This window comes from Nicotiana attenuata, unplaced genomic scaffold (genome assembly GCF_001879085.1).
Source record: "Nicotiana attenuata strain UT unplaced genomic scaffold, NIATTr2, whole genome shotgun sequence".
Taxonomy (NCBI): Eukaryota; Viridiplantae; Streptophyta; class Magnoliopsida; order Solanales; family Solanaceae; genus Nicotiana; species Nicotiana attenuata.
Genome location: NW_017671956.1, coordinates 146,872 through 158,105, shown reverse-complemented (window position 1 = coordinate 158,105; position 11,234 = coordinate 146,872).

Below are 11,234 nucleotides of genomic sequence, written 5' to 3'. Positions count from 1 at the left end.
GGACCCTCTTTACAGATGGTGCTTCGAACGCGAAGAGGTCCAAACTAGGCATCGTGCTAAAATCACCCATGGCTAATGTAGTTAGACAGTCTATCAGAACTATAAAATTGACTAAAATGAGGCCGAATAGGAGGCCATGATTGCAGGTCTCGAACTAGCAAAAAGTTTAGGGTAGAGGTCATAGAGGCCAAGTGTGATTCCCTCCTGATAGGTTACAAGTACTTTGGTTATAAGTACTTTACTTTACGTTTTGATGATCTAACAAACTTACTATCCAGAACCAGACAGGGAACCTGTTACACATTTACAGGACTTCAAGATCACAAGGTTCCAGGTTGGCATTCAGCGTGGAAGTATGATTCAACTCTTCAGAGTGGAAGGAACAGCTGAGGGACCAGGTCCGTACCAGTGCTCTAAGAGACTGTATGAAGTCATCTTTCTAGTTGGAAAGTTGCTGCCTGCGCACGCTACAATGCAGGAACAGTGTTGCAGTCAACTTTCCAGGGAAGACTTTTTACCTACGTTGCTTGCATCATTATAAGTTATGTCACATATGTATATATGCATTAAAGGGAGGTAAGAAAAATCACTTGAACATTTAACAAGCTCATTCACATTACTATCCCATAAGCAAGGTTCAAGTGCTTCAAGAACAAAGAACAAAACAACTACGAACCAACTCCCACATAGAGTTATTGTATGTCCAGTTGAGTTGTAATTTGTTACTAGTTCTTTATTTGTAATTCCTTTCTGGCTTGTTAGAAACATTCTATAGGAACCCATTTGTAAACCTTAAACCTGTATGTTTGAGTCTTGGATAGAGTTTGTCATGTTGTAAAGTCTTTGTAATAGAGTTATTACAAAGTCGCTTGTAATAGAGTGTTACAAGTTAGTAAGGGATTAAGAGGTTAATTCCTAGGTTGAATAGGTTGTAATCTAAAAATTGCGCAGTAGTGAAGTTGAAATCCTACAAGGGTAGGTCGTGGTTTTTAATCCCGTTGAGCTGTGAATTATCCACGTAAAATTCCGCTTGCTTTTTAATTACTACTGTGTGTGTGTGTTGTTGGACCTGATAGAGAACCTGGTTCTCTATAGAGTTTGGTGGACCCTTATATTCTATAAATTGGTATCAGAGCGGGTTCTTTCTATCAGGTTAACACCTACAAAGGATCCTCATGGCTGCTCCTCCGAACTTTGAAAACGGACAGTCTACTTACAGACCACCTAGGTTCAATGGACAGTATTATGGATGGTGGGAAATTAGAATGCATGACTTCAAAATGGCTGTAGATTCTGAGCTATGGGATGTCATATGTGATGGACCATTTGTTCCTACCAAAAACCTTGGCGACCCACTAGTAGCCATTCCCAAGACAAGGAAAGAATTCAACGATGCAGATAGAAAGGCCATAGTGAAGAACTTTCATGCTAAGAAAATTCTGGTGTGTGGTATTGCACCTTATGAATACAACAGGATATCAAAATGTTAGTCAGCCAAAGAAATCAGGGAAGCCCTTCAGACAACTCACGAAGGAACAACACAGCTCAAGCAATCCAAAATCGACATGCTCACAAGTAAATACGAGTTCTTCAGGATGGAAGATGATGAATCAGTCCAAGAAATACATATCCGGTTCAGCTCCATCATTAAAAGCTTCACTCCCTTGGTGAAACTATTCCACGAAACAAGTTGTTAGAAAGATCCTAAGCGTGCTACCCAGTTCTTGGGAAAGCAAAGTGAACGACATAACAGATGAAAAGGACTTATAGGAGCTAATTATTGATGAGCTTATTGGCAATCTAAAAACATATGAAATGAAGAAGAAGATAGGGAAAGAAGAGAGCCCAAGAAGGAGAAGAACCTGGTCCTCAAAACAGAAAACAACGAGTCAAGTGGTGAAGATGGTGATGTGGCATACCTAACAAGAAGATTCCAAAAGACGGCTCCCAGGAATGGAGGCATTCCAAAAAGGGGAAGTTCTAGCAAGCCAAAGAATTATGACCTCTGTCATAAGTGTGGTAAGCAAGGACATTTCATCATGGATTTCCCTCTCCTAATGTAGGATCAGTACAAGAGCAACTCTGACAAAGCAGCTAAAAGGAACTTGGTTCCTGACAGACGCTTCAATAGAAAACACGTCGCTAACAATGTCATGAGACAAGCTCTTTCTGCATGGGGAGATTCTTCAAGCGAATCTGGAGAAGATGATGAACCAGGTAACAACTCTATGATGTCATTAGAAAGTGAATCAACCGAGTATGACTCAATTTTTGCTTTGATGGCCCAATCTGGTAATGAAGATGACGATGATGATGAGGTTAATTATCTGGATGTTCAGAGAAATCTGAAATCTTATTCTCCTAAGAAACTCATGTCTTTGGCAAATGTGCTAATCGACGCTAATCATAGTCTTATAAATGATAGAGATGTCTTAACAGTTGAACTAGGAGAAGAAGAACAGTCTAGAGATGACCTAGTAATAGTTGTAGTTGATCTAAGAGAGTCAACTGAGAACCTGAAAAAAGAAAGAAATGTCTTAAAGAAAAGGATTCAAAATGTATAACAAGAAAGAGATGACATTCTAGTGGTAGTAATGGACTTGAACGAAACCATTGGGAAACCTACAATGCAAAGTAGGGCTGAAAAGTATCAAAAAGGAAAGGAAGTTGCAAGCGAGGCACAGATTAAGCTTGAAAATCAGCTAACTTCAGTGCAGTTTAGTCTGTGTGCTACGCTTGAGAATAACAAACAACTTCAGGAGGAACTAGGTAGAGAGAAGTGTGATGTTGAAAAGTCACTCAAGTGGACCTGGTCCTCTAATGCTATCACTGCCATGTACTTCAACATTGGGGGAAACAGTTAGGGGATTGGGTTTTAAAGGGAAAATATTCCTTACAACCCTCATAGCAAGTACGTTACTGTACCTGACAATTGGTATGCACCCACTGCGGTAACAACGGGCACCTTAAAGAAAACTATAAGGCTAGATGTCAGTCACAGAAGAAAAACAGATTCTTTGTGAAAAAGTAACTACTAGTAGAGAACTTGGTCCCTCATTTAAAAAACGCATAATGCCTGCATGGAGCAAAAGATCCCTTATTTACCCCTTTCCTCATTACAAGGGACCCAAATTGGCTTGGGTTCCTAAAGCTAACTCCTAATCTTCTTGTGTAGGAAACACTGAAAGGAAGCAGCCTACAATGGTACATGGATAGTGGCTGCTCAAAGCATATGACTGGAAGTACAAATGATTTCCTTTCACTAAAGGCCCTGCAAGGAGGGAGTGTATCCTTTGGGAATGGCAAAAAGGTATACATTCTGGGAGTTGGAAGGATTGCGAAGTCTCTCTCTCACTCAATCAAAAATATGTACTACATGAACGGCTTGAAGTACAGCTTATTAAGCGTTTCCCAAATCTGTGACAAGGGAAACAAGGTGGAATTTGTGTAAAAAATTTGTACAGCCAAAAACCTGGTGATAGGTGAGGTGGTGCTAGTGGCAAAAAGATACAAGAATATCTATGTAGCTTGTTTTGAGTTGCTGAGGAATGGTGATCTAAGCTGACTAAGCGCTGTTGATGATTATAGTGAGCTGTGGCATAGGATGCTAGGTCACGCAAGCTTCATGTTACTAAACAAATTAGTAAGGAAGGACTTGGTTCATGGTTTGCCCAAATCAAGCTTCAAGGATCACAAAGTGTGTGATGCATGTGCAAAAGAGAAGCTAGTCAAATCTTCGTTCAAGTCCAAAAGGGATGTCAGAACCGCAAAACCACCTGATCTCCTTCACATGGATCTACGTGGACCTTTGAGGGTGCCAAGCAGAGGAGGAAAGAAGTACATCTTTGTAATAGTTAATGGCTATTCCAGATTCACCTGGACCTTGTTCTTCGGGACCAAAGATGAAACCTTTTAAGTGTTTGTTGCCTTTGTCAAAACGATCCAAGTGACGATGGGTAATAAAGTAGCGTGCATCAAGTCTGATCATGGGACGGAGTTTGACAATGTCAAGTTCGATGAGTTCATCACTGAAAAATGGCATCACTCAGAATTTTTCTGCTCCAAGAACACCTCAACAAAATGGTGTTGTGGAGAGGATGAATAGAACTCTTGAAGACATGGCAAGAAATATACTAATTGATAGTGGGATCGCAAAGTATTTCCGGGCAGAAGCTATCAATACTGCAGGCTACATGGTAAACAGGTGCATGATCAGGTCCCTTATGAACAAAACTCCATATGAACTACCAAATGGAAGGAGGCCCAAGTTAACACATCTAAGAACATTTGGGTGTAAATGCTTTGTTCATAACAATGGAAAGGAAGCTCCTGGGAAGTTAGATGCCAAAAGAGATAAAGGAATCTTTCTGGGATACTCGTCTCAAAGCAAAGTATACAAAGTTTACAACAAAATGACTCAATATGTAGAAGAAAGCATTCATGTGATCTTTGATGAAGCCCACCTCTCCTATGAAAAGGACAGACATGTTGATCAAGAAGGAGAGCCCTTATCTGTGCCAGGTAAAGTAATTGACATGGCAAATGGAAAGGCAGACATGATGAGCTATTTCAAGGAATCCAGTGAAGAAGATGCAAACACATCTCCATCAATTGGAGAGGAACCTGGTCTCCTGATTACAACAACTAAAGCTGAAAAAGAGTTGTTGATGCAGTCCGAGGAACTCAACTCTGTGAGGTAAGAAGCGCTCAAGAATCCCAGTCAAATATGCCTGGTTCCTCTACCAATGATACTCGGGAACCAAATTGGAGGTTCAAAAGTTCACATCCTCTTGAAAACATAATCACTCCTCTTGACTCATGAGTTCAAACAAGATCAAAATCAAGAAACTCGTTTGCATTCTCAGCTTTTCTTTCTCAAATAGAGCCCAAAAATATAAAAGAAGTGTTGAAAGACGCATACTGGATCACAGTTATGCAAGAGGAGCTGCATCAATTTGAAAGGAACTAGGTATGACACCTGGTTCCTCGACCTGCTGATCGAACCATTAAAGGAACCAGGTGAATATTAAGAAACAAACTCGATGAGTTTGGAAATACAATAAGAAACATGGCAAGTCTTATGGTTCAAGGCTACAATCAGGAATAAGGGATTGATTCTGATGAAACATTCTCCCTGTAGCTCGAATGGAAGCCATTGGAATTTTGATAGCCTTTGCATCTCATATGGAGTTCACACTGTTCCAAATGGATGTCAAAAGTGAATTTCTAAATGGCTACCTGAAAGAAGAAGTCTATGTCTAACAGCCTCCAAGTTTTGAGTGACACGAACAGCCCGATCATGTGTTTAAACTGGATAAGGCATTGTACGGGTTAAAACAGGCTCCGAGTGCTTGGTATTAAAGGGTGTCAAAGTTCCTTTGGGAAAATGGCTTTTCAAGAGAGAAGATTAACAACACTTTTTTGCTGAAGAAACGAGGGAGGAACCTACTCATTTTTCAAGTATATGTTGATGATATCATCTTTGGAGCCACAGCTGACTCTCTCTGCGAAGAATTTGCTAAACTCATAGGAAGTGAATTTGAGATGAGTATGATGGGAGAACTGAATTTCTTCCTAGGACTCAAAAGTGAAGTAATCTAAGAAGGGAACATTCATAAGTCAGCAAAAGTACATCAAGGAGCTGCTGAAAAGGTTTGATATGAAAGCCTCAAAAGTTATTGACACGCCCATTGCAATAGCTACTCGTCTAGACATGGATGAACCTTGTTCCCCTCTAAACCGGACCATGTATAGAGGGATCATAGGATCACTATTGTATCTTACTGCAAGCAGACCAGACATTGTTTTTAGCGTGGGTCTCTGTGTAAGGTTTCAATTCAATCAAAGGGAATCGCATCTGAAGGCTGCCAAAAGAATACTGAGATATCTCAAAGGAACACAGGACCTGGTCCTCTACTATCCCTTAGGAAACAACTCTGATCTTATTGGAATGCTGACGCTGATTATGCTAGATATCTGGTGGACAGGAAAAGCACGTCTGGGATGGCACACTTCCTGGGTTTTTGCTTAATCTCGTGGGGTACAAGGAAGCAGAACTCTGTGGCACTTTCAACTGCAGAAGGTAAATATGTAGCAGCTACCTCTTCTTTGCTCAACTTCTGTGGATCAAGCAATAATTGGAAGATTTTAGAGTATTCTCAGACTGTGTGCCTCTTTTATGTAATAATAATAGTGCACTCAACATGGCAAACAATCCAATTCAACATAAGAGGACCAAGCACATTGATGTACGTCACCACATCCTCAGAGACAATGCTGAGAAAGGGCTTATATGCATGAAATTCTGCAACACTGAAGACCAAATTGCTGATATATTTACCAAAGCCCTGAGCAGAGAACACTTCGAGCAAAATCATCTGGCATTGGGTTGATAAAACCCAATTGAGAACCCGGTCCCTCAATGACTGGCTATGAAAGAAAGGTAACTTAGCTAAAAGGTGTTTTGTGGTAAAGTCTAACTCATCTCTATACCGTTACAGGTAGACACGCTTGATGATTACGGAGCAAATAAGCATTTGAGGCTGTATACACTAGTAATAACGGCAAAGCTTACAGACAAGAGATCTGTCAGGGAACCTGGTTCTCCTGACACAGGTTAGTAGTTTTTATGTTCTCTCATGTACAATTCTTAACAACTAAAAAAAGTGCCACATCACCAGCATGTTAGCTTTTAGTTTTGCATCTTTTAAACCCAAACGCCTCACTAGTTATAAATCGACCCATCTCTTTAAAACCTGCCGCCCTTTTTCTAACCAATCCCTCTGTCATCATTAAATACATCTATCCCTGTCACCGCACTTCACACATTAACACTTCCCAACCTGTTTCCTATTCGTTCTCTCTTCTGTTCACCAAATCTTCTCTTCTTCTCACCATGGATGAAGATCAAACGATCGCTAATACTATTGATTCCTCACCAGTCAAAACACCAGTGCCAGACTCTCCTCCTCACACTACTGATAACCAAAACCCTAGAACGGAGTCACCCCCACACTCCATCTCCTCTCCTACCCATTCGAGTTCCTGCTCTCACAAGAGTCACCAAGCATCAACTCTCGCAGGAGGTGTTTCCCAAAGCTCGTCTCTTACCTCGCCAGAAAGAGGGATGTCACGAATATTACTGAGAATGAAGAAAATTGCAAAATCTCAAGTTCTCCTATAGAAGAAAAGTCAAAAGCAGACCAGGTTGCGGGTGCTTTGGCATTGCTCAAACCAAATTTTTGAATCAATTCCTTGGTGTACTTGGTCTGACATATGAATGTAGCCTTTTTTGATTGCTGAATTTGTGGTCCAAGGAAGAATGTATATTCTCCCATCATACTCATTTTAAACTCACTTTGCATGAGATTTAAAAATTTCTTGCACAAATAAGGGCTACTTCTACCAAATATAATATCATTCAAAGTAGATTTGAATAATGAGATTATCTGTTGTATATATCTTGACAAATAATGTAGTATCAATATTAGCTTTTGATAATCCATGATCAATCAAAAATTAGTTCAGCTTCTTATATCAAGCTCGAGGTGCTTCATTGAGTCCATAAAGAGCTTTAGTCAATTTAAACACATGGTAAAGAATTTATGATTTCTCAAATTCAGGAGGTTGTTTTACGAAGACCTCCTCATCAATAAGAATGTTTAAGAAATAACTTTTAACATTCATTTGAAACAGCTTAAAACTTTTAAAAGATGCATAAGCAAGAAATACATGAAATTATTCTAACCGAGCTACCGAAGTGAAGATTTCGTCATAATTGACTCATTCCTGTTGAGGATTGACTTGTGCAACTAATCTTGCTTTATTTATATATACTTTCCCATCTTCATTCAACTTATCTCTGAAGACCCATTCAGTCCCAATGATTGCAAAATTTGCTGGTTTAGATACCAATTTCCATACATGATTTTCCCCAAATTGAATAAGTTATTCCCGTATCGCTTGTGTCCAACTAGGGTCTTTCAGAGCGTTATCAACCTTTTTGGGTTCTAGTTGAGATATTAAGGCAATGCTTTCCTTCTTCTTGAAAGCTGCTCTTATTTTCATTGAGGATACTCAGGTCACTTCTCTATTCATTTGGGGTTGCTTGCACCTGCCGAGTAGTTGACTTATTCTAAGCTTTAGCAAGTTGACTGACAAGATCATTACTCGACTTTGAAGGTTCACTGCAGCTATTAGTAGAATCATCTAATTTTTTTTTATTTTTTATGGTTGCTGGTAATCCTTGATTTAGGTTTTCATCACCCTCAATAGTTCCATTCTCGGCCATCGGTTTAGTATCATCAAATATAACATGAACTGATTCTTCTGCGCACATATTGTACTTATTATATACTCTGAATGATCTATTGTTATTTGAATATTTTATAAATATACCTTCATCATTTCTTAGGTCAAAATTACCAAGATTTTCCTTACTTTTATTGTGAACAAAATATTTACTCCCAAAAGGATTCAAGTAACTGATGTTTGGTCTCTACCCTTTCCATAACTCATATGATTTTTCTTCAAGACGGGTCGAGTGAGACATCTATTTAGAATGTAACATGTTGTGCTAACTACTTCTACCCAGAAGTTAATTAGCAGAGTATATTCCTACCATTGTTCTAGCCATGTTATGCAAGGTTTGATTTTTTCATTCAACTACCCCATTTTTTTGTAGCGCTCTTGGTGCTGAAAAATTGTGAGTCTTCAAATGATCTGCTTTCAAATTCTCCATGGTGATCACATTTTATAGTTGAAATGTGATGACTATTTTCTTTTTCAATCTTTTTGCACAAGATCTCAAAATTCTTTAAAGCTTCATCTTTATGAGCCAGAAATATTTACCAGGTAAAATGTGAGTAATCATTTTTTTCTAATGCTAGTAGTTCTAGTAGGACTAAATAAGTCCATGATTAGTAACTGTAAGGGCTTGGATGCAAAAAAACATATTTGGATTTGAAAGATATTCTAGTTTTATTACCAAGCTGACATGCATCACAGATATGACTCCTAGAGAAATTTAGTTTTTGAAGTCCAATAACTAAGTCATGTCTGGACAATTTTTCGATCAAGTGCATACTAGCATGACCAAGTTTCTAATGCCAAAGCCAGGGGTCATCAGAAATAGATGCTAGACAAATATGACTTTCTAAATTTTAATATAGTCTAAGATGTAAATTTTGCCATATTTTTCCTCGATAGAATGGTTTTACCTAATTCATCTTCGAAGGCGCATCCTGTTTTCTTGTATTTTAGTTCATGCCAGAGTCACATAGTTGACTTATGCTTAGAAAATTGCAGTTGAGTCCGTCCACAAAATAGACTTTTGTAATATCACAATTGTTGTTGAATAGAACTGATTTGGTACAGATGATTTTTCTCTTTGAGTCATAAACATTATCTCCATTTAACTTTGTGACTTCTTTGAATAGACTTTTATCGCGCATCATATGGCTGGAACACGTACTATCCAGGTACCATTTTCCTTTACGACTTTTTCTGTGGTATTCCTGCAAAATAATTTTATTGCCTTATTTTAGGTACCGAAGCTTGCTTGGGTCCTTGTTGGTTAGTTCTAGTGATGTACGGTATTTTTAGGTTTCCAGATTTATCCTCTGGAGGGTTTTCTTTTGAGATCTGGAATTCAGCTTCACATGTCTATATTTTCCACATTTAAAGCATTTCTTATCGTTCTTATCATGTTCATTGTATTGTTTGATTCTCGTAGAAGATATTTTGCCCTTTTGGTTATTCCTATATCTTCTCATTAGTCCACTCAGAGTTTCGGATATCATAGAAATTTCTTCTTCTAGGATTTCTGCTTCATTGTCCTCATCATCTTCAGATCCTTCAATAGAAGCTTTAAATTGGTACTATCTTTTTTATTTTCTCATGTTCTTTTTTCTTGAGATGGGTCTTGAATGTAATAAGATCTTTATGCAGTTCATGATAGGATACTTATCCAGATCTTGAGACTCAAGTGCGATAACTTTCGTTTGCCAAGCAGTGGGAAAGCTTCTCAGAATTTTCTAAAACTGTTCATCTCCTGAATAGGTTCTCCCAAAGACTTTTAGATCTCCAATAACTTTGCTAAACCGGAAAAATATTTCTTCAATAGATTCTCCTTCTTTCATTTGGAAGAGTTCGTAATCGTGAATCAATAGGTTTATACTTGTTTCTTTAGCTTTGCTTGTTCCTTCATAAGTTACTTCCAGCTTATCCCACATCTCTTTGACCGTATCACAACATGAAATATTTTGATATTCTTCTCCACTTATAGCATTGTACAGAATATTTCTTGCATTCACATTTACCTATATCACTATCAATTGTTCATCAAAATAATCATCTATATCTACGGGATCAGTAGATACCTGTCTATCCCTTTTCTTGTCAGATTTCGCTGCTGGAATTGGATAATCACACTTCTTGATTACACACCATAGTTTGACATCAAAATATTTAGCATAGATTTCTATGTGAACCTTTCAATGTGAAAAGAGTTGTCCATTTAAATATGGAGGCCTAGCCTGCGATGTTCCTTCTTGAATAAGCGCTCTAACAATTACTTGATTTGACATGAAATTTCTCACAAGAAATTAAAAAATGAATAAAATTTGAGACCTGCTCTAATACTAATTGAATGTAGGAGGGGGGGGGGGGGGTTAATTGTTTCCCTTTTTAATTTTTTGATTACTAGTCAACTAGTTTAGCGGTTAGTCGACTTCAAGATTAGTGACAAGTTGAATAGATAGTACAGAATAAAAGATGTAGAAAATTAAATGATGTGGAATATTTTTATACCGGTTCAGATTCAATGTGAATCCTAGTCCAGTTTCCTTGTGTTGCAAGAAGTTTCTCTATTCAAAGCTACTATATATTATGAATACACTTGCATTGGTGACCTTATGCACATCAACTACTTTCTTATGCTAAGTAAACTCTCAATTCTTTTGATACAATGTGTAATGATCCAGTCGGTCGTTTCGAGCATTTGCATTCTTGCAGCTGTTTGAAGTCTTGTGTAGATTTATATGGTGTATTATAACTCGTGTGAATCGTCGGTTTTTTTTAGGTGATTTGGTATTCATCCGGAAGAATGATTCTAAATTAGGAAGCATTAAGTTGGAAGGGTTGACCAATGTTGACTTTTGAGTATTGATCTTGGATCCTAGTTTTGATGGTTCCGATAGGTCCGGAGAGTAATTTTGGACTTGCGTGTAAGCTCG